Source organism: Manis javanica, chromosome 12 (genome assembly GCF_040802235.1).
Source record: "Manis javanica isolate MJ-LG chromosome 12, MJ_LKY, whole genome shotgun sequence".
In the NCBI taxonomy this organism is placed as follows: domain Eukaryota; kingdom Metazoa; phylum Chordata; class Mammalia; order Pholidota; family Manidae; genus Manis; species Manis javanica.
Genome location: NC_133167.1, coordinates 104,690,523 through 104,715,087, shown reverse-complemented (window position 1 = coordinate 104,715,087; position 24,565 = coordinate 104,690,523).

The window sequence follows — 24,565 nt, the reverse complement described above, 5'->3', positions numbered from 1 at the left end:
CAGCAGGAAGGGTGGAAGGGAAGAAATCCCAAGCAGGAGAACAGTGTGGTGCTGGTTCTCATGCAGCGCTTCCTGCCGTAGTGAAGGTCTACCGGGCAGGCAGCCGTCCAGCCGATCCCTGACCGCTGTGACAGTGAAGACCCACATTTTAGGTGAAGGCCACTATTTGCTGAAATCGGCCGATAGGTGAAGGTCATGGGACACACTGTTAGCTGGCAGACAGCAGTTTGATGAAATTGCAAATGCCCTTTATGTGGCCGGCAAGAGCACATGTAAGGAGTTGTGACTGTGTAAGTGGATTGGTTGTCTCAGTTCTCCTTCGAAAAACTTTCTTTGATTAGTGATCAGGTTGCATTTATTGCCTCATCACTTACTATGTGTGTAAACTCGGGAAATTGTTTAACTTCCTTCCTCATCTACGAAAAGTGGGTGATGATGTGGTGACAAGGTGCCTAGAGGTTTTCGTCTCACACAAGGTCATTTCTAGCGGGAAAGACAAAGGGAAAATAGGAAAAGAAAGGCAACTAGCCCGGTTGGCTTACACAGATAATAAAGGTAAGGCACTAACCCAACCCAGGCAATTAGACTCTAAAATCCCTGCTCTTACACACTACATCATAATGCTTCTTAGAGTCCTCATCGTTTCACACTTAGGATTGCGAAAATAACATGCACTTAAAAATATGTGTTGAATAATAATTCCTAAGGTCAAATAGGCTGTTAATTAATATATATTATTTTCTTAAATGTTATAATTGATATGCATGTTCCTAGGCACTATTCTTTAGGCTTTTGAAGATGTTTTTGTTTACTTAAAAAAATAGAAAGAATCAAATAATTGTATTAAGACATTATTTTATTTTAATATCATATCATTCTAATAAGAGCAGATGAGTAGGATCATGAACTTAAAATCTTCAAAAGTACCACACCTAATTTTTTAAAACAACTTCGGCAGTTTACCAGGGATTCCAGAACTCTGCTTAGAATTCTATTACTAACTGCTCTTACATTTTGTTAGTCACTAAACCTTCTTTCAGTTCCCATTTCTGTAAAAGGAAGATAAATAATCCTTACGTAAATTCAGAAGGCAACTCACAGAGAAGTAAATAAAAGATTCTACACGTTCATAGAATTCTAGAGCTATGCCTGACCTCAAGAGCTCATGCATCCTCCTGGGAATCAAGTTTCTTGTAGGTACATGTTTTTTCAGTGTTTCTCTGTGCAGCTTCCAATGGTTCCTAAAAATTTGCTATAAGGAAGTAGGGAAAAGGGACACTCTGAACCATAAACCAAATGTTTATATATCCTTTTTTAAATCACACTACTTCTGATCAATATTTATCTAAGATTTACACTGACTTATTCTTACATTATTAACCCAACATTTAAACTTTGGTTTGGCTATAACATCTCAGTAATTACTATGCTCCCTTTTAGAGCAACCTTTCTCCCAATTGTGAGAGTTTCCCTGTCAAGGTCTTTGATGAGATAAAGTTCACTTCAGTCTCCTTTCTAGAGAGCCAGGAGTTTTCTTAGTATCTTCTTACATTGCTTTCTCTGTCCTTTGTCTGCTTTGTCTCATCCAAATGAGGCTCATAAGGAGGTCTTTAATCTTTTCTTCTCCTATGTTTTAGGCTTAACATCTGTTTCTAGCACAGAATGACATCCCTTGCAATCCAAACCTGAGTGCTGACCTTATGGCCTGTTAACATATGCTAAGAGCTATGGCATTTTATTAGGTATCTTGGATTTAGTGATAATAGACTATAGAATCTTGAATTCCGTTAGCCTTTATACCCTCAAAAGACAAGTAACCATATGTTGTTTTTCTTTGTACCCTTGAAATTTTAGTGTATTTATTCTGGGAATGAGGGTATAGGATAAAGACAGACTGTAGAGAATCTAGAAAACTTGAAAATGTAATGGATGTGATACACTAGGAAGTGTATCAGGTGAAGATAAAATGTGAAGATATTTTAAACTCCTTGCCTAATTATGAGCAGAGAAGTAATATTAGTTCCACCAGTGAATGATTCTATTAAACTTGGTACTTTTTAGCAGAGATGCCTCGGAAATGTATTGTTTCTAATAAGGAGTAATACACTTTATTTAGTTGTGCCTGGCTCGTAAGGAATCCGCACTGTCCAGAGTGCCTGACTTCCTGACAGAGGGTGATTCTGCATATTCAGGACCTGCAGGCCGTTCCCAGATTAGTACAGGGTGGTCTTCGTCTGCCAAGGGTACCCTGGTGGTAGGAAGTGGTAGGAATCACTCTCCCTACCGAACTGAGTCACAGGCATGGCTGCATTTCATTAGTATTAGAGTCAGATCAAGAAATCCTGGGTATCTAACTACCTATTCCTTATTTTTTAAACCTGAAATTGACCTCACCATTAGGAATTCATTGTCTCTCAGCTCCAAAGTAACCTGATTCGCCTTCCTTGTGGAAATGGATATGGGCCCTTAAAATATATTTCCTTTTCCAGCCGGTACTGATGCTTTCTCAGTAGTGAAACGCTAGAGAAACGTTGCAGGAAGAAGGGTTTTGCTTCCTAGCCGTGGTGCGCTCACCTGGTAGACTCGCGCAGCGCGTGCGGCTTCCCCAGCAGTTGCTGCGGTGCGAGCAGCTTCTCCAGCATGAGGCCCATGCAGTCCGTGCAGCTGCTTCAGGCGCCTGCAGGAGGGGATGGTCAGCAGCTTCCTCCATCCTCCCCTAGTCGCTTTTGCATCAGAGCACCTGCAGCCTTCCCTGTGCTAAAGAGTGGATTTCTGACAAGTTATCCATAATAGGCAATCCATAATAGGCAATTTCCTGCTCACATGTGAGTCCTGGTGGCGCCCCCTTCAGTGAAACTGGAATCTCAGTTCATGACTGTGACATGCGGAACTTTTCCTTGGGTGTTGGTGTCCACAGTAGGGCCAGTGACTGCTCCTTATACCCGATACCCCTACACTCTTTAGAGTTCTCTTACTAGCCAATCTCTCATTCTAGACTGTTGTTATAGTTAGTAAGTCTTCATATTGAATTGTTCCTCTTCAAGTCACTGCACGGTTTCTCTCCTGATTAGATTCATGTGTACAGTGACTAAGTGACATCTTACAATCAAATTTATGAAACCTTATGATATTGTAATAGAAATTAGAGATTGTACTGGTTATCATAAATAAACAGCAAAGCCTCTCCAAATTTGTCTAACCCATGGCTTGTAGATACAAATGTGAAAATTAAAATAATACAGTTTTTGGAAGAAAATATCAAGGAACATATTTGTGGCCATAGAAAGGACAAAGATCTCTTATATAGAACCATTACAAAAACCATTAATCATAAAATGTTTAAAATGACAAACTGTCATTAGTTAAAAGAACTTTCATTCACCTAGAGACCATTAAATGGTCAAATACCAGCTAATTTGCGTTCAATATATGAAAACAACTAAGAATCACTATAAAAGGTTGACAACACAGTAAAAAATGAGCAAAGACATTCTACCAAACAAGATGGATATCCAGATAGCCAGTAATCATGTGAAAACGTGTTCAACTTCATTAATCATTAGGGAAATACCAAAGAAATTGAAAAGGTGATATGCGTTACCACTACAACTACCAGAATAGCTAATATGAAATAAAAAAAAATAGACAATACGAAGTACCAGCAAAGCTGAGAAACAACTTAAATGCTCACAAATGGGCAGTGAGAGAGCAAAGTAGTACAACTTTTCCAACCAATTTGCCCAAATCTACTACTATACACATAGCTGATCACCTAGCATATACATTTACCAAAAAAGTGTATGAAAATGTTCATGGCAGCACTATATAAAGTAGCCTACATTTGAAATAACCCTCTGTCCATCAACAAATGGAAAAATAAATCATACCATATTTAAGTTATCAACTACTATACAGAAATGAGAAACATCAAACTACTGTACACACAGGAAGCCAGACAAAAAGAAAATACTTAGAAATCAGCCTTAGTGGACACCAGTGAGCCTCTGTGGAAGAAATTACCTGGGAGTCGACAAGGGGATGTTTGGAGATGCTGGTAATCTGGTTGGTTCTTTGATAGAATGAGAAAGAGCCTCACACATATAATACAGGGTAAGCCTAACCAGTTCTTTGAAACAATGAAACTCTCTGGGGCCAGTTACTTGCTGAACTGTGATTAATTCCCAATTATTTTTATGGAGGTTACTTTCTCAAAGAGTCCTTCCATTGACATTAGTCAGTTCTTCCCTCACTTCATCGGCCCTAAAACTAACCATTTAATTACCGGCATACAGTCTGAAGCTTTCCCTGTCTCACAGATTTGTGTGGCAAATAACAAAGTTATATTACTGAGAGAAATCACTTCCAAGAGAAATGACTTAGACCCCACAATGGGTTGACACTTGCAGTCCCTAGTTGAAGGAAGTGTGCTCTGAGCCCAGCACCAGTGTGTCCCAGCAGGGGAAGGAAGTCCAAGCCACACGAGAGCAGCAACTTCCCTGCAGTACTTTGTCACAAATGATAGATGAACATTTAAGCCTGATACTGTGTGTCCAACAGCTGATCAATTTTGCTCTGTAGTGTTCTCCACTTTGCTCTGAAAGTTCTCCAAAGCTCGGAGACTAAGTCACTGTGGAACAACCAGGCATCAGGGTCCTGTGGCCCGTGGCTCTAGCCCTCAGCTGCTGGCACTGTGATCTCCCTGACAGTCAGAGGAATTAAATGGAATGTCTGTTACGTTGGAGAATTGAAACTTTTCTTTTAAAGGTCTGATATCATGCCCACACAGCAGAGGGCGCACACCTAGTCCCTGTTTGTACCAGCACTATAATCAAAAATGTTGAAAACTGGCCAAAAAAAAAAAAAAAAAAATCATACCTCTTCGAAGGTGTGATTCCCATCAAAAGCACCCAGAAAGGCATATGGAACATTGTTAAGTGTAATCACTGCTCCTGCCTTAGACATTCAATACTCAAGTCAAGGTTTGAATCATAGAAGTAAGCGTATGAATTAAAGCACGAGGGATGATCAGAGCTGACACAGTTGGCATGTAAGAACCCTTTCGTTTTGCACTACTTAGCCTGTTTACTTAGGATCTCAGTGCCAAAAGAGAGTTTAAGTTGTAGGGTCTTGATTCCATAATGAAGTGTGTTTATGATGGAGATGATGTGATGTTCAGTTGCAGGAATAATGCGCCATGATGGTTGCTAGGCTTGCGGTCTAAAGAATGACTCACTGCTAATCTATTTATTATTTATGGATTACACGGTGGGCCAGCAGAGATCAAGGGAGGGAACTTGCCAGATAAAATCAATGCAGATGACAGCTTCTCACAAGAGAAATCTGAGGGGCTTAAGTGGCTCTCTTCTCTTCCTCTAACAATCTTTTTCTCTCTCACTCTTCTATTTTTCTCCCTTTGCTCTATAAAAGTATTTTCTATGGAGGAGTGTTTTGCTATATTGCTCTATTATATATATATATGTTTGTAAATAATGATTAACACTTTGCCCTGCATTTTTCTAAGTGATCTGTTCTAAACGTTTTAGCAGGCAGAATATCCTTTGATTAGTTGTACACTCCACTATAATTTGTAGAAAATAAACATCAGACAATACATACCTTTGAAGACTAGAAAGACAGTCAACTTATTGAATAATCAAATAAGCTAAGATTTTATGTTTTACTCCTCCTAATAATCTTATTAGATATTTTACTCTCTTCCTACTAATTTTGTCCTAAGTAAGTTTACATTAAGAGGTAAAATAAATCTAGGGAATGTATTTATATTGCATGCCATGTGCTATTTTATTTGGTGTCTCCACATGAAATTGTAAGGTTTTTATTTTTCTGAAAAGGACTATACTCTCTATGATTTAACATCAGTGTAAATGGTACCTCAGTATTACATATATTTAAGAGTGTTACAAAGGAAAATGAAATAGATGACTAAACAAAACATACTATCAAATCTCTGAAAATAAGTTTAACAAGCAGCTTTTCTAATATTTTACTTCTGTTCACTAAGGTTGAGTAATAATTTAACTAGGTTAATAGGAACAGAGTTTATGACTCTATTTACTTGTTGAGGGAAATAAGTACTGTTCAAAATAACAAAAAAACCTCTAATTTATATACTCCATTTGCTGGTAGAAATCTCACAAAAATGGTATGAATAGTTTCCTTTGATATTAAAAAAATTGATGCCGTACAAAATTATGTTTGCTTGTATCCATTCATATCAAGCACTTTGGCTTGTATATTTATATAGTTCTACTCTTTATTTAATCACTTTTGTGACCGGATTATCTCCTTGACTTCATTTTTTAATTTTTTTAGTTAAAAAAAAATGGGGACTTAACATAGCCTCAAAGAGTGATGACCAATGGCACCGAGTTATGAAAGGTCTGTGGGCCACAGAAAGGCACTGATTTTCATTCTGAGCAAGCTGAGAGGCCATTAGACAGTTTTCACTGATGAAAAAGATGGTAGAATTTCAGTTTAAAATCTTTCACTTTAGCTGCTCATTTGACAATGAAATGAAGAGGCCACGAGAGGAAATGGGAAAACAACAGGAAATGATAACGTTGTGGGCTGTAGAGATAGTAACAGTGTCTGGGCACTTGACACATATTTGAAAGACTTGCTGCCTCCAACAGGATTGCCTAGTCGCTTGGACGTACAGAATGGCAGAAATAGTTGAGTTAAGGAAGACTTAGGACGGTTGGCATGAACACTGGAAAGACGGAGTTGCTTTTAACTCTGATGGGAAACACAGAAGGAAAACAAGTTTCTTGGAAAAAAAGATGTGAAGTTTGAGGTGCCCATTAATTAGATTCCTAATGAGCATCAAAACAGAAGTGCTGTCTGAGAGTTCAGTGTAAGGACCCAGATGCAGGGAAGCTAAGGGCCCAACAGGCATAAATTTCCCAGAGATATGCTAACATTATACTTTGCTTACCAAATATCATGTTGAACAGACAGTATTTTCTTTGGAAATTTTACTTGGCATCATGGCCTCTACCCACAAAGCTGAGTATATTCTTGGAAATAATGGAGTGAAATTTATAATCAGTTGTGTCTGAATAGTCCCATGGTTTACACATCTTTAAAAAAGTTAACAAGTCCTTATAAAGATATGATGTCTACAGGATTGCTTCATCTTTTGAAGAGGAAAGTTTGTAAATCTGTTCATTGTATATTTTATTTCTAAAGCACCTTAAGACTGTGTGAGATATAAATGTCTTTTACCCCTAATAATTACAACTGAGCTAATCTACAGATATATAGTGCAAAGTATATATAACTTCCCTTACTAACTTAGAGTAAATTATATATCCATATTTTCTACCTTTAGGACATTGGTAATACAGTCAAATGTTTTTGATGGTAGTTGTATTTTATATATTCTGTAAATGCTGAATTAGCCAATAATGAACCATTGTTTTCTAAGGTAAATACAGGGTTCGTTTCTGCAAACCTCTGGTCTCAACACTTTGATCTGTGGATCAATACAGAACCTTGACTTATATATGCAACTGTTCAAAGACATCTAATTAATCTGTTTTGTCGACTCATTAACATTGAACCCATGGCAACAGCGCTATAACTCATCTGAAGGAAACTTACTAATGCACATGCCCACGGTTTTCTCCATAAAGCACATCACAGTCATCCCCCGCTCAGAAGCATAAAACACCACTTCAATCCTACATGTGGTGGTCATTTTAAAAGGCAAAAATCACTAACAAAAAGCTCAGAAATGTGAAAATGTGGCAATAAATAGACTAAGAAAAGGTCACCTTTGTAGTATGAGAGCAGAAACAAGAAAGCAGAGCAAAGGGACGTTTGACCTCAACTGAGAACATGCACGCAGAATGACGCAAGAGTACAGGCGCTGCGCACATGACTGTGAGTGACCAGAAAGGAGCTCCAGATACGGACTGTGGGGCTTACAAATGCATTTTAATAAGTAGGCCAATTCACAAGTAAAGTAGGCCAATAAAGGATTGATTGGCCATATATACATATATTCGCATCTAAATATCTATCTGTCCCTCCCCATAGACAATAAAATATCAAATACTCAGAAAGAGAAGGGGAAAACAATGCAAGTAACACACACACACACAGCCAGTATTATCATCCGAGTGCTTTATTTACTCAAGGTAAATTAGAATGAAGGAAATGCATGCTAGATATTAAGAGAAGAAAACCACATGTCTATAATTGTTTAGACCACATGTGGTTTTTCTTAGTGGTGCTATCTAATTTTTCCTTGTTAATAATACATGTCTACTACCTCTGTTAATTGCACTATTCTTATTTCACTCTAAAAATGTGCTCCAACTATTGTATATGTTACAGTAGAACATGCTATTTTAGTTTATTTTTTATTAATCCCAGTTTCCAACATCATCACAATCTGCTTCATGCTCACATTGAACTTTAATATCCCCATACTGTCTTAAATTATCTATCTTTATTTATCTGTATGATAGGAATTATAGGATCAATTTGGAATTTCTAGTATTTTACAGAAAATATTTGGGCATCTGAACATGAAGGCATAGTTTTAGGTATTTGTCTTACATTTATAATGAAACCTGAGTGACTAAATATAATGATCTGTAAACAATATCTGATTATTAAGGCAATAACATAATCAATGTGCAATGGTAACTTTTTAACTGTTTCATACTTTTAAATAATTTTTCATAATTTTAAAGAATCATGTAAGCCTCTCATTCAAATGACTTCATAATTTGGCAATTAACTATGTCTCATTTGGAATCAGTATGCTTATAATTCTGTAAATAAGCTTTAAGCATCATTATATTAACATAAGTAACACTGTCTTGTTTTTCATTTGTTCCATCTGATATCCTCTAAAGCTATCTTGGCTACTTAAATTTTACTTTCCTACTTTGCTCTACATTCCTATTCCGACAGAATTTTATTCTGTTGTTGTAGATTTCAGATAATCCTAACATCTGCACACCACTGTACCTAAAAACCTACCAATTCAGACCAATTGAGATGGAGAAGGGGGAGAAAGGCAATTTACATAAGGAAACACTCTGAGTCACAGACTTTTGAGAATGATTTAGTTTGTTTGCTATTAATGCCTTTTGGACATTCAAAGAACCTACTAGATAGCACACCTAAATGAGATCTTCATGACCATAAACACATCCTGCTATCAATGCTCACTTTTACACAGGCTAGAGTTGTGCTGCCTGCATTAACACTTGGCTTTAATGCTTGAAATCTTTTAACTAAATATCCCTATACAAATTCCTTAATATTAACAATTAAACCTTTCAAATTAATGCATACCTCATCTTCAAGCAATATTTATTATTACACATTTCGTACACTATTTCTCTGACCAATGCTTATAAACAACTATGAAAATTTGAAAGTAATAAATAATTATTAAGGATTTTTCAAAGTTTATTTTCTTGCTATTATATTTCCAAGTATATATGAATGAACCTTATACTCTATTTTCAAAAAGGCATCACTTTCTTACTTGTTCTTCAATTGCCATTTTGCTTCTAAATTCTTTATTTTGGTCAATTTTTTTGTCTTGATAACCTATTGGCCCACTGACCAGTTTGTACCACATCAAAATAAATGTCCATATAAAATGACATTTCAGATAAAGGATAAAGTCAAGAAACTTTACAGCAAAGTAAGTTTTTAGGTGTCACTTTACAGCAAAGTAAGTTTTTAGGTGTCATTGCAAGAACAAATGTAGAAAGGGGATGTGGCTTGAAAACTCACAGAGAAAAGAACTGAATAATCGTGGAGACAGCAATTATTCTGCATGATTTTGTTCCATTTTTTAACCACTAAATTCTGTGGGAAGAGAATGTGGATTTTGGTAATATTTACTGTGTAACCCTTCTGATTTTGTCATCATTTGATCAACCATACAGTAAAAACTTTAATCAGTGGTTTTTACCTTCCTTTAAGTTTTAGACATGTATCGTTTGGAAGAAAACTAATTATAGAGACTCTGTTCTTGATTATATTAACCAGAAGTGTTTTAATAAAACAATATCTTGATTAAGCCACATAAATCATAACTCTTAATGTTTTTATCAATGGAGATCATGTATATTTTTACTGAGTCCAAATCAATAGCAGAAATAAATTAATGATGATGTAGCAAAGACCATATGGTAAATTCAATTAAATTAATTAAGAATTTAATTAGAAACAAATATGTGCTTAGCAGTCTATTAAATAATGAAACGCATACAAAAGAAGCACAAAAGAACAGAGCATGTTCTCCAGATACATACAACAGCATTTTTAAAATCCATGAGATGCACACCTGAACTAAAGACTAAGATAACTTAGACCTTTGGAATTGAAGTGGCCTGGGTATAAAACTTCAAACTTCAATTTCTAACTCTGTGACTTTGGGCACATTACTCAAATCCCTTAAGCCTCAGAGCCTCAACTGTACAAAGGGAATAAAAACAAATACATCAATAGATAACTCCAAGGATAAAATGAGATATGAATGTAAAATGCTTTGTATAATCGATGGCATACTGTAAATAAACATTTTTAAAGATGGTAAAAGATGAAAATATGGTAGTTCATGTGCCCATTCACAAGGCAATGGCTATCAAGAATCTAACCACATAAAGATACATTGAAATGGTTGTTAAGAGGGACAATGACAACTAAGTACAGGATGGTAGTATATGGGATGGTATGAAAATTAGCCATAATTTTTCAATTGGCTGAAATTATGAATGGTATTTATGTTTTACTTTGTCTTTATATTCTTTTTTATTTTCTGAATGGCTTTTATAAAAAAAGTCAAGGAATACTTTTTAAAAAATTGAAATGTATTTGTCAGGGTTCTCCAGAGAAATAGAACTGAGAGACAGAAAGAGAGAGAGAGAAAGAGAGAGATGGGTGGGGGGAGACTGATTATGAGGATCTGGTTCGCACAGTCATGGAGGCTGACGAGGTCTCCCGAACTTCCATCGGCAAGCTGGAGACCCAGAGAAGCCAGGGCTGTAGGTCAGTCATGTGCAAGGGCCTAAGAACCAGGGAGTCAGAGGCATCAGGCAGCCAGGCAGCCTCAGGGCAGGAGAAGAACCATACATGCCAGCTCCAAGTCAAGCAAAAGGCAAATTCTCCCTCCCTGTACTTTTTTGTTCCTTCAGACCCAAAACAGATCGGATGATATGTCCACTCCCACAGGGGAGAGCAATCTGCTTTATTCAGTCTAACAATTCTAATACCAATCTCATCAAGAAACTCCCTAACAGACACACCCAGAAATATTGGTCAGCCAAATATCTGGGCCCTTTGTGAACCAGTCATGTTGACACACAATATTAACCATCATATATACTGCAAAGGCATTAAATTTTAAGAGCAGTGAAGTATGAAGGATCTAGTATAGGAGAATGCTGCTCCTCCTCTATTCAGTACTTATAAGAAATATAGTGCATGGAGAGCATAAACTTGAATTAACTCTGCACAGTATATAATAAACATGCAGTAAATATTTATTGAATTAAATAGAATTGTCTTAATTATGAGCTTCGGATATGTGAAGTCATTGTGAAATCAAGTTTGGTAACAGGTTTAACAAAATCCTTCTAGACAGAGGTGTCAGAACACACTTCTATATCCCATTAGTAAATATATTTTAAGTAAATGAACAAGAGAATCATGACAGGCTTGAAGAGCTGTAGTGGGGATGAAAGATTCAATGCATAGCAGTACCTGGCCCAGTACCTGACAGATAGTAATAACTAAATAAATGCTGTGCCTTTCCTCACACTTCTCTCCCAGATTCATCTTTCCCTCCCAACTTAAAGCTAAGTCATGAAACTAGTTTTGGAAGACCGTGTGGGAAAGGTTCAACTTGCCAGGCTAGGGCACTGCCTAGAAATGCCTGTCTTCAGGACATGAACTGCAGTGATTAAGAACTGGTAGCTCATTTTTATTTATTTATTTATTTATTTGCAATTAATTAATTAATCAATTTTTCTTAAGGTGTGATTGATATACACTCTTATGAACGTTTCACATGAAAAAACAATGTGTTTACTATAGTTACCCATATTATCAAGTCCCCACCCATACCCCAGTGCCGTCACTGTCCATCAGTGCAGCAAGTGCAAGCAGATCCACTATGTGCCTTCTCTGTGCTGCACTGTTCTCCCCATGATCCCCCACACCATGTGTACTAAACATAATACCCCAATCCCCTTCTCCCTCCCTCCCCACCCGCCCTCTCACACCCCTCCCCTTTGGTAACCACTAGTTCATTCTTGGAGTCTCTGAGTCTGCTGCTATTTTGTTCCTTCAGTTTTGCTTCATTGTTATACTCCATAAATAAGGGAAATCATTTGGCATTTGTCTTTCTCCACCTAGCTTATTTCACTGAGCATAATTACCTCCAGCTCCATCCATGTTGTTGCAAATGATAGGATTTGTTTCTTTCTTATGGCCGAATAGTATTCCGTTGTGTATATGTACCATAGCTTCTTTATCCATTCATCTACTGATGGACACTTAGGTTGCTTCCGAATCTTGGCTATTGTAAAAAGTGCTGCGATAAACACTTTGTATAAAGTGTATAAAGTGTATATGTATAAAGTGTATAAAGGGGTGTATATGTCTTTTTGAATCTGAGAAGTTGTATTCTTTGGGTAAATTCCCAGGAGTGGAATTCTGGATCAAATGGTATTTCTATTTCTAGTTTTTTGAGGAACCTCCATACTGCTTTCCACAGTGGTTGAACTAGCTTACATTCCCACTAGCAGCTTAGGAGGGTACCCCTTCATTTATTTTTAGCACTGAATAATATTCCATTGTCTGGATGTGTCAAGGTTTATTCATTCATTCATCTATTGAAGGATGTCTTGATTGCTTCTGACTTTTATTATTATTATTATTATTATTATTATTATTATTATTATTTTCTTTTATCACAGTACTTTTAATATTTTACTGTATTCTTCTGCTTACATGGTTTAAGAGGATAAAATGAATATAATTGTTATCATTGTTCCTTTATAGGTAAGGCTGTCCCCCCTTTGACTTCTTTTGAAATTTTTTTCTTTATCTTTGATTTTCTGCAGTTTGGATATAATTTGCTTAGGTGTCGCTTCTTTGACATTTATTCTTCTGGGTGTTCTCCAGATTCCCTGGATCTGTGGTTGAGTATCTGACATTAATCTGCAGAAATTCTGCGTCCTTACTGCGTCAGGTCTTGCTCCCGTCCTCTCTCCCTCCGCCACTCCCAGCTGCACAGATGCTCTACCTTAGGTCCTTGTCCTACAGTTCTTGGATATTCTGTTCTTTTGTTTTTTTCCAATCATTTTTCTCTTTGCTTTTCAGTTTTTGAAGTTTCTACTGTCGTATCCTCAAGCTCAGAGATTTGTTTTTTTCCTCAGCCATGTCCAGCCTTCTCATGTGCCCATCAAAGCCATTCTTTCAAATTAGGTCTCAGGCTTTTGGTGAGTGTGTGTGTCGAATTGTGACCTCACCCAGGCTTTTCTGTTTTTTTCTGCCCTGAGGTGGGATGGGATGTCTGGAGTTGGCTGGTAGTGTTTTTTCCCTACCTGCCAAAAGGCTAAAGGGGACAGGAGTTGGGTATTTCCCTTCCCCAAAGTGTGTGATGCTCTGATAAAACCCTAGCAAATAGGGCTCTGATAAAATAGTCTCTTCTCAGAGCAGGTGTTGTTAAAAAGAACAGAATGCTTTAATGTTTTTCAGAATGATTCTTTTCCCCCTCTTCCTGCCAGAGAGCAAGGGGATTTTTCTACAATATTTACTGTGAGACGCAGTACAGTCCTAGAGGAAAGACTTGGTCCCTCTAAGTTTTTCTGTCTCAGGATTGTCTACACCAAGCCTCCTGCCTTTGTCAATCACAGTTCCGGTCTCCCACCCCCAGTACTGCTCCTATGGAGCTTTCTGCTCACAGAAGTTATAAGTCTTTACATCCACCTGTCTGCCTAATTTTGGGGACAGCATTTGCCCCAGGGCCTCACTTCTCTGATGGATCATTGAAGAGTTTGATTTTTTAATGTGTTCAGGCTTTTTTTTTTTTTTTTGTCATTATGATGGAGTAAAGATGTCTAAGCTCTTAAAATGCTGGACTGGAAACCAGAAGTTATGCAAGTCTGAGTAATTTTTGAGCAAGGGGCCCACATTGTATTCTGCCCTGGACCCTGGAAGCCAAGTATGACAGACTGTTGACGTGCCCAGTCTCTGCTGGCTCGTGTGCGGTCCCTCTCTCCCTTGCTACCCAGGCTGGTTCCCACTCTTCTGAGGCTCCCCAGCTGGTCTCATCCACCAGGATTGTTTGACCATCTGTCCTGCGATGATTCCTCCCAGGTGCTTTACGCACCACAGCCTACGTTGTATCACCATGCTCAGAACTAGGAAAAAGCTGAAATATGACCAACACATACACATAGATTACTTTCTATGAAGATTTTCATCGTCATCATAGCATTGCTCCATATAATCACACATGTTAAAAAGAAAAAAAAGAGGTTGAGAAAAATTTTTTTAATGATTTTGTTCCCCTTAGGGTCTACATTCAATTCAACACAATACCCCATGTGCTCTACCTCCAGAACCAATCCCAGACCAGATCACTGCTCACCATTTCTGTTATTACTCTGGTAGAAAAACTGCCAATCAGATCACAAGTAAGTCCATTCCTATGAAATGTCCACAAAAAGCAAATTTTTAGAGACGGAATACACAGCAGTGTTGGCTAGAGGCTGGGCCTGGTGATGGAGATTCACTGTAAGCGAGCATGAAGCATGTTTGTTTGGGATGCTCTAAAGCTGATTCATGACGGCGGTTAGACCGCTGGGTAAAGCCACTAAAATCAATGAGTTGTACAGTGGAGAAGGGTGAGTTTTATGATATGTAAAATATACCTCAGTGAAGCTCCTGAAAAAATAATAAAACCACTACCTGTTCCTCTTTTTCTAAACTCGCACCTACAGAATGCACTCTACTCAATACGCAGAGTAAAACTCCCGTCCGCCATGCCCTCTCTGTTCTCCAGTGAGCCGCCGTCACCCTGGCTAGGTATCTGATTCCACGTGCCGCCTGCTGCGGCCTCAGCACACTCCAGCTGCATTCGGCTCACGCGTTTCTTGAACCAAACAAGCTTGTCCCTGACTTGGGTCTTGTATTTGTGGTTTTCTTGGCTCCTTCGCTGGTGCCTTCTCATTTTCAGGCCTCATGTCAACGCTCAGAAGAGTTTTCCGGATTACCCAGCTGACATTGAGCCCTACCCACACACTCAGCACCCCTCACTTTTTCCTAGTTAATTTTCTCCACATCATCTTTCAGTCTGAAATTCTTATTTCTGTGTTTATGTCTTCAGATGTGCTCCTGACATCAGGATATAAGTTCCTTGAAGGCAGGAGTTTGGCTTATTTTGTTTACTATTTAATCCCTAATGCTCAGAAGGGTAGCTGCTGTGTTACGGCTCAATAAATAGATCTTGATTGACTAACTGACTTTAGACATGAAGCAAAAGAACATATTAAAAAGACACCTTTAGATGCATAAGAAAAAAGTTTTTAAAAAAACCTAAGGAGACAGAACTGCCCATCTCTTCCTAAATACTATGCTGTCTCTTATAAGATTTATAATATAAATGGCTCTTTAAAACATTACCCAGCAGGTTTTTTAATCCACAGTCTTCATAATTATAATCTTAATAATACTACTTAACAAGCATAGCATGTTCCATCTTCAAAGTGCCTTATAAATGATAACTGACATTAATTAATTAGTCATTATCAATTGATTTGTTGAATTAATCTCATTTTAAAAATTTCATTTTTATTGAAGATAATTAAGATGGTGTCCAAACAGGATCTCAAACCATAGCTAATCATATCTCCTGTGCATATATTGTGTCTCAGTAAGAAATGGCAATTTCTTTTTCTCCATATATTTCTAAATTAGTACAGTTAAAATGACCTTCAGCTAATGCCTAATTTATTCATAGCCTTTCTCTTTTCTTTCTAGATCTCAAAAATCTTCAAAATGTTCTATGATAATGCACTTTCTTATAGCCCAAAAAGTTCACAGGTGATAAGAATAAATCTACTATTTCTCTGCCTTCTTGTCTTTCAATACACTTGAATTTTATTTTATTAATAATGTATGGATAGCATCTGTGTTTTATTACAGTATCCTTTATTTTCAGATTTGGGGCATTTATAATAAAAAAATCGATCTCAATTTTAAGTTTTATGTGTTATTATGCTACTGAATAACTCCTAACACCCACAAAAAATTATCAACAAAGTAGTGGAAAAACAATACTCATCGTTTTACTGGTATTTTTACAGAACTTAATGCTTTTGCATTCTTCATTAAGGGAGATTAGAGAAGGTATTTTATACACTGTAGAAACCACTCTAAACATGGTTAATATCGTTTTAAAAACCATGAACTGTAGAAAAATAATGACACTCACTGAATAGAGTTTGAAACTCTCAGTATTCATGTTGCTATCTTATCTCTGTCAGTAATAGCAAAACTGAATCGAATTTGAACTGTTCTATTGAGAGCTCTCTAGTCTATATACCAAAAATAACAAAATGTCAAAAATGACTTGGCTTATCCAACAAAGAAAATATAAAACAATATTTTCTTAGTTATAGTCCTTCAAAAAAACCTACTTTAAGTTTTGAGTCTTATCTTCTCTGTATGTGGGTGACTGTATCCACAATGCAGCAATGTATCTAATTTGCTATAGGCATTTTCTCCTCTAGTCTGCTTTTTATAATCCTGTTCACCCAAATTACAACAAAACAGAAACAAAAAAATTACAACGTTTCATGTGAGTATATTAAACAATGTTTCTGTTGAACGTAGGTTCACTAAATACAATTTTGTGATGCCTGCTCAAAACAATCAAAATCAACTTAGATGAATGATTGAATATACCTTTATCTTTACTTTATTGTGGTGTGAAAATATTCCTATAGAAATGTTATTGCTTTTTCTCTGCATATGGCATATAACATACATGAATAATCTGTATTCATATCCTTTTCCTATTTGGTCTCCTGTCAAGTCAGGTATGCTCTGTTTATAAGATTAACCTCAAAATACAGTTTTGACTATGTGGTAGTTTGTTTCAGTTGTGATGTAAATTTATACATCAAGAGAGTAACTGGGGTAGAAACTCTTATTATCAATTTTACTGTAACAATTTAGTTTAACACCGTCAAGAAGTATGCACACTTTCCTAGGGCTGCTGTAACAAAGTACCACGAACTAGAGCATATGAAACAACAAAAAATAATTGTGTTACTGTTCCAATGTCAGGGCAGAGGCAGGATGGATTCCATCTGGATGTTCTAAGAAAGGATCTGTTTCTTGCAAATGCACCAATCCTGTCTTTCCCTCCACTATTATGTCTCATTTTTCCTGTCTGTTTGTATGACCAGATTTCCCACTTCCTGTAAGTACATCCGTCATATTAGTTTAGAACCCAACCTAATCTAGTTTGACTTGATTACATATGCAAAACCCTACTTCCCAATAAGATTACACATGGAGGTTCTGGGTGGATGTGAATTGGAAGGGAGGCACTGTTTAACCCAGCACAGTCCATCTTCTGTCCCCTGAAAAAGTTACATCTTTCCCATGGTGCAAAATGTATTCACCCAATTTCAATATCCCCCAAAGTCATAACCATTCCCACATTAATTTTAAATGTAAAATCACTTCTAAATATCATCAGCTCAAAAATATTCTGAATATTATCATCTAAATCAGGTATGAGTGAGACTATATATTGTCTATTCTGGGACAAAATTCCCTTTTGCCCATTGATCAATAGAAAATGACTCTCCTGCTTCTAAAATATGGAATACATACTCCCATTCCAAAAGGGAGAAAATGACAAAAAATACATAGAGCTCACAGGTCTAAAAGACATTTGAGACCCATCAGGACAAATCCCATTTGGACTCTTGGCCTGAGAGTGATGTCATGTGGCTGGATGCGCCATCCTCTGAAAAGGCAGCTGAAGGAGGAACACATTATGTATGTTCCCTTCATACCACTACTCTGCAATGTGATTTCTTTTTCTCAATAAATTCTGACATGCTTCACTGAAGGTTTGCGGACCCCCTGATGTTTGATGTTTCTGTCTGAGTCCTTACCAGAAGTATTTTAGCATTCATATTTCTGGCAGCATTTTGCTCCTGATGGTACACATTTTCCTAAGACAATAGACACTTTTTCCGCAGCTCATCTTTCTGAGACCTCATCAGGGTTGCCATTAACATGCCTTATTTCTACCAACAATCTCTTCAAGGCAATCTAGGCTTTTCTATCATGAGCATCAGAGTTCTTCCAGCCTCTATTACGCAGGCCCAAAGTCACTTCCACACTTTTCTGCATTTGTTACACTAGTACCTTACTACCTGGTACCAGATGCTGTATTAGTTTCAGGGGCTTTCATAACAAAGTACCATAAGCCAGGGGTTTAAAACAAAGGGGAATTTATTATGTTACAGCAGGGAGGCTAGAAGTCCAAAATCAAGGGCTGCGTCCATCCGAAGACCCTGAACAGAATGTGCTCGTGCCTCTGTCTAGCTTCCAGAAGTTGCCAGCAGCCCTTGGCCTTCCTTGACTTGTCATTTTATCACTCTGATCTTGGCCTCTGCTGTCACATGGTGTTCATCCTGTGTGTTTTCATGTCCAAATTGCCCTGTTTTTATAAGCAGAGCCACTTCTTATCATTTGAGGAGGGCACTAGTCAACCTGGTACAGTATATTTTAGGGAAATAGGTAAACCTGATAATATGACATAGTAACAGAATAATGTAGAGTTTAATTATTATGTCAATCCAGTATTTGGAATTGTTTGAATGTAATTCCTTGAACTTGAAAATAACTGAGAAAAGATGACATTCAGTAATTTGGTGCCTTCACTTTTTATAAAGTAAACATACATATATCTGACTATTTTACAAGCAAATCATTACTGATTACTACTGATCAAGCAATTAAAGTGAATTAAACATTAAAATTTAGCTGAAGAAATTAACTTGAACAGTAACTTACACCTGAATGTTATGAGTGTTATGCTTTTTACTGCTCATTCCCCTCCCTACCCCACACAGGTTGTTATTTGGTCCATTTTTATAAATATCGAAATTGAAGGTAAGAGAGCTTCAGGCACTTACTTGATTCACACAGAAACCGGAAGTCAGATGTAAGAACTAATAGCGCATTTTAGTATGTTACACATTTGTCTTGCTACATTGTTCTTTAATTATTTTGTTCTTTGCTATTTCTATTAGTTATTAAATATCTCTTTTATTCCCAGATGCATTTTATCATCATACATTTCTATATTCTAACTTGAAGGGAGTCTTGCATAGGATCTACTGAAGAAAGCACAATAGTATTGATAGCATTTACATTAAATTGACAAAATATTAATGAAGAGCTTATAATATCTATATGCTGATATAGAAATTTAGATCTATGGAGGTTTACAATTACAGTTTTATCAAAGAAATCATTTAAAAGTCAGTTGGTCTCATATTCACTGTGAATAAAAATGAAACCAGGCCTTGGGCAAAGAAGAATATTCATTGAAATTGAAAGTAAGATTCATGCCATTATTAGTGTTTTCCTTGGGGCCATGGTGCTACTTCCTACAGTGTCTTCCCTTCTACTTCTTCACTGTGTTTCTGGAAAGTGGGAGTAAGAGGGGGCTTGGCCTGCAGTGTGGGCTCCACAGGCATTTAAAATAGAATATTGGATTTATCTACTGGTCAGAAATGTTCTTTAGTAACTTAAAATAACTTCCGACCATGATTATTACATTAATTTTCATGACACCCCTGAGCAATAGTTTGACATATCATTTTCATTATTTTTAGAGAGAGAAACCCAAGATGAACAGATTAAATAACTTGTACGCAGGGCAAACAAGTCCCGAACTCGGAACTGTGTTCCCAGGACAGGACTTAAGTCTACTGTTCCCTAAAAGTACAGGAAATCTTTCACCAAAGGGCTGCTTCTAGCTGCAGAGGGGCCTATGAAATTCACATCTGTGTATCTTTCATATAAAATGTCCTTCTTTTTATATAAAGGCAATTAAATATACTGCCTCTACTCTGCAATACTGTTTGAAGACTAAACAATGATAATAAAAAATAAGGAGCACCAAAAAACAACAAAAACAGAAATGAAACCTTTGAGGCCAAATCCAAAAGGAAACATGTTCAGGCTGTGTAGTCAGGGAGCATACTCTGAAAATCATAGTGAGTTACAACGTTTCAGTTAAGGAGGGCGGTGCGTTTGTTCAGAGACTCATCCACAGCTGCCTCTTGGCTTCCGGTCAGGCTTCGTGTCATCATCTAGGGTGTTTCTCATCCCAGACCTTTTCGCAATGTAAGTGCCACATATATTGAAATATAAACAATTTCAGAGCTCCAACTTTTTTTCCAAGGAAGTTTAGTTTATAATTAACCCCTGTTTCTGGGACTCAAGAGTTTACATATTAGTAAATGAAAATATAATTACCTTTAACAATGAAAACTACTTACTTTTTTTTTTTAAAGGTTTTTGAATTTCTGGAGGTTGTAAGGCTGGTGAAGAGTAGGGCAGATGTGAAGAATACAACTATATTGTAGGTCAGACCTGTTATATACGTACCATAGTATTATTCTGACCAAGAAACTAAATGTTAATGTGAAAACAAATACTTAAAGTGACAATATAAAAATTTCTTTTTTCATGAATTTATCTAAACTTTTAAGAACCAATTTACATTTTCAGTATTCACCATCTTTTAAAATAATAAATGCCATAGGTTTCCTAGCTGCCTACTATGTAAAGATAGTAAAACCCCAGGTTCAGGAGATCAGATTTCTAGAACATCTCAGAAATTACAAGTATATGTTGCCACCATTAACACACACACACACACACACACACACACACACACACACACACACACACACACCTCCCACCCTAAGCACCCTACATAGCTGTGGTGTCAAAAGATCAGCCTGAGGTAAGGGGGTGGGGGGCAGGGAGGAAGGAATAAAGCAGCTAATCCAAATCTTAAAGAGTGTACCTGACACATTGTGGTGGTGTATCTCGGAGGAGAAAAGTTTATTATGGAGTTATGAAGCCTGTACAAAAGGGAAGGACTTTTGGCAAAAAAGCTAATAAAACGGTAGAGGCAAAAATAAAAGCTTAGAAAGGAAATGCAGATGCTCTTAGAAATTTGGATAGAATTAAAATCTGTAACAACTAGGGTAGCATTCCACACGGATGGCAGAAATCTGAGAAAGAAAGGAAAGGTGGCGTGGAGCGAGTCTCTGCAGAGACCCCGTCCCGGGGGCCCAGGCCGGCTCAGGTCTGCGGTGCGCGTCCCTGAGCCCAGGCGGAAGCCCCCTGCGCCCCCAGGGCCACTGCACTGAGACTCTCTGCACCAGGAGGCAGAACAAGAACAGGGCGGTTCATTCCTGAACGTGCTGCTTTTCTTCAATCCAGAAAACAGAACATATGATAACAGGGACGTTTATCATCGTCGGGCACCCACACGACCCCCATATTTACCCAGCACTACAAAGCCTAAGCAGACGCACGGACACCCGTGTAGCCTGTGCTGACTGACCGGAGTATCCGTGGGGCAAGGTCGCTGCAGGGCCGGGCGGCAGGGGCAGGAAGGGAGCCCTGCCCTCGGGACCCCAAGAGGCCCGTGCGGAGCCCCAGCCTGCCGGGTGCCTCCGCTCCCCCGGTGCTGCGGCCACTGCGCTGGTGAGATTGGTGAGTTAGGCGTTTACTCGGAAGTATTGCTACTCCTCAGAAAAATGCTTTTTGGGAAAAACTGACCCATTATCCACGACTTCCAATCACTGAATCATCTCAAATATACTGTTTTGAATTTAGCTTAGGGTGACCTCCTGCTCTAACTAAAAATAATAATGAAAGTGTGGATTTTTACGCTACCATGTCTTCTGCGGGAGCTGCCGTCCCCCTTCAGTGTCACCCGCACACCCTGAGGCTGGCATTCAGGGCACTCAGGGGGCCTCCCGTGCCTCCTGCTCGGGGGCCGCTGGGCTTGGCATTTCCTCGCTCCTCCCCGCTCAGGGACGCTTCGAACCAGGCTGCGATGGTGTAGACACTTCCTCAGCAAACCCCAGAAAGGGGGCGATCTTGAAACAAGCTGCAGTAGTCATCAGATTCCCCATGACAAGCACACAACTTGAACCGTTTAGTGCTTTTGTTTTTCCTTCACCTGGGCTCAAGTTAGGACCAACCACCATTTTTACTAATTTTATGTATCAAACATTAAAATGGAGCGGTGTTCAGAACATCAGAAGTGAATTTGTTGAACATGTTAAGGCTTCAAATCTGTTCAAATTCCTACTGTTTTTTAAATATCATTGAGGTTTTAACCTCTTTATGAGTTCATACAGCAGAAATTCTGAAATTTGAAAAAACTCCTTGTTAAGCACAAAGGTTTTAAAGGGCTTTAAATATTTACTTCTTGCAGTTAAAGGCAATTTTTTAAAATAGTTAATCTTTCAATTTTCTCTTTTAGTAAGCTTTTGGTTAGATATTAGGAAAGAAAACACTTGTTTTCTACATCCAGCATTTCCTAAAATTAGTGCCAAACTGATCATTCACAGAGGGAAACGAGCGAGTTTTTACCCATACAGATTCTTTGCTAAAAATACTTCTGTAAATTGGTAGCTTAAGTCAAGATAAACTATTACTATTATAATTGGCAATAAGTCTCAGAAAGTTTAATAAGCAAAGTTCAATATATAGGTTCTATAATTTGAAGAAGAGATACTGCAATCTACCAGAAACCTCTAACAGTCCTGCAAACATTCATAACCACACACATTCCTGTTCCGCCTGACCTTTACCCTAAACCAGAATCTGAACTAGAACTTCGTATACTTGCTAAAGCCCAGCTGTTTGGAGACTGTTATTTTATATAAGTAATTTAAATTTGCATGAAGAAAATGGAAAAAAAAAATTAGAAGGACCAAGTTACTTCTCTTTTCACCTTAAACTCATGACTGTCCTGATAGTTCTTCAGTTTCATTGGATTTGTTTCTTTGTTCCTGTATTTGTTTTGTTTGGGGAGCATTTTCTACTTGTTTTTTTTTTTGGTAATTAAACCATAAGCTAATCCTGCTGGGATTTTGGCTGAGAATTCTAAAGTGCACTACTGTGTGGGGCCAAAACCATTTTTCTGGGCTTCCATAAGAAGGTGACCTGACCCTGTTAGGATATGGTCCTAAAGCAAATGTGTCAGCCTGTGAGAAGCTGGGAAAGGCGATGAAAACATGGCAGGGCTGCAGAGCTGGTGTGGCCGGTGGTACTGATGAAGCATCTGCGGTGCACTTGTGTTTATCTTTCTGTGCTGACTTCATATGGAGAAACCTGTAATAAGGGCCATTCAGTGCCATCATGACATTTCTGCTTATCCAGATGTCACATAAATTCAATTAATTTCAACAGTGTCTAGGTCTTCAAAGACCATATGCTATCTCTAGGGAATGCTGTTGCAATCTACTTGGCCAGATGTGAATGAAACAGAACTATGAACTAGCAGTTTTCTGCTCACTGCAACAGTACATATGTCTCATATCACCATCCACATGAGGCAAGAATGCAGGCCTGCTTCATTCCGTGCATGATGTAAGGGTGTGAGACGTGCAGTAATTTGAGTGATGCTACATTATGCTTGCTTAATTGTGCCTTACCATACTTAATTTGCTCTGCTCCAGTATATTTTGTGAGAGATACCAGAAATATGCATAGCAAATATGTACATTCCTGCTTTAAAATGATTTACTGTGTTTGATAACAGTTAATAACTTCTCCCTGTGATGAATATCTCTAATTTGGGAATCCAAATATCTTTCCTGTTTCAAAATATCCAGTTCAGAGCTGTGATGGGTAAATATGCGTCAACTTGACTGGGCTAAGGGATGCTCAGAGAGCTGGTAAAACATCATTTCTGGATGGGTTTGTGAGGGTGTTTCTGGAGGAAATTAGCATTCGATTCAGGAGACTGAGTGGAGACCTGCCCTCACCCATGTGGGTGGGCATCCTCCATCCATTGATGAGTCCAACAGAATAAAAACATGGAAGAGCAAAGAGTCCCTCTCCTTGAGCGGCGCCATCGTCTTCTGCCTTCAAGCGTCAGAGCCTCAGATTCTCAGGCCTTTGGGCTCTGACTTCGTTATACCACCAGCCCTCCTTGTGTTGCAGCTTGAAGATGGGAGAGTGTGGGGCTTCTTAGCTTCCATAACTATGTGAGATAATCTTTATAATAACTATTCATATGTGCATGTTCATTCCTATTGGTTCTCTTGTCTGGAGAACCTAGACTCATGCAATATCTAAGCAAAGCTGAGGATGTCATAGATCATTCATACAAGATGGTTTCAGTGTGAGGAGAGGACTGTGTGTACGCACATGTGATAAAGCAGGTGATGTGTGCACTCAGGTAAAATGAACGTGATGCAAAAGAAAACAA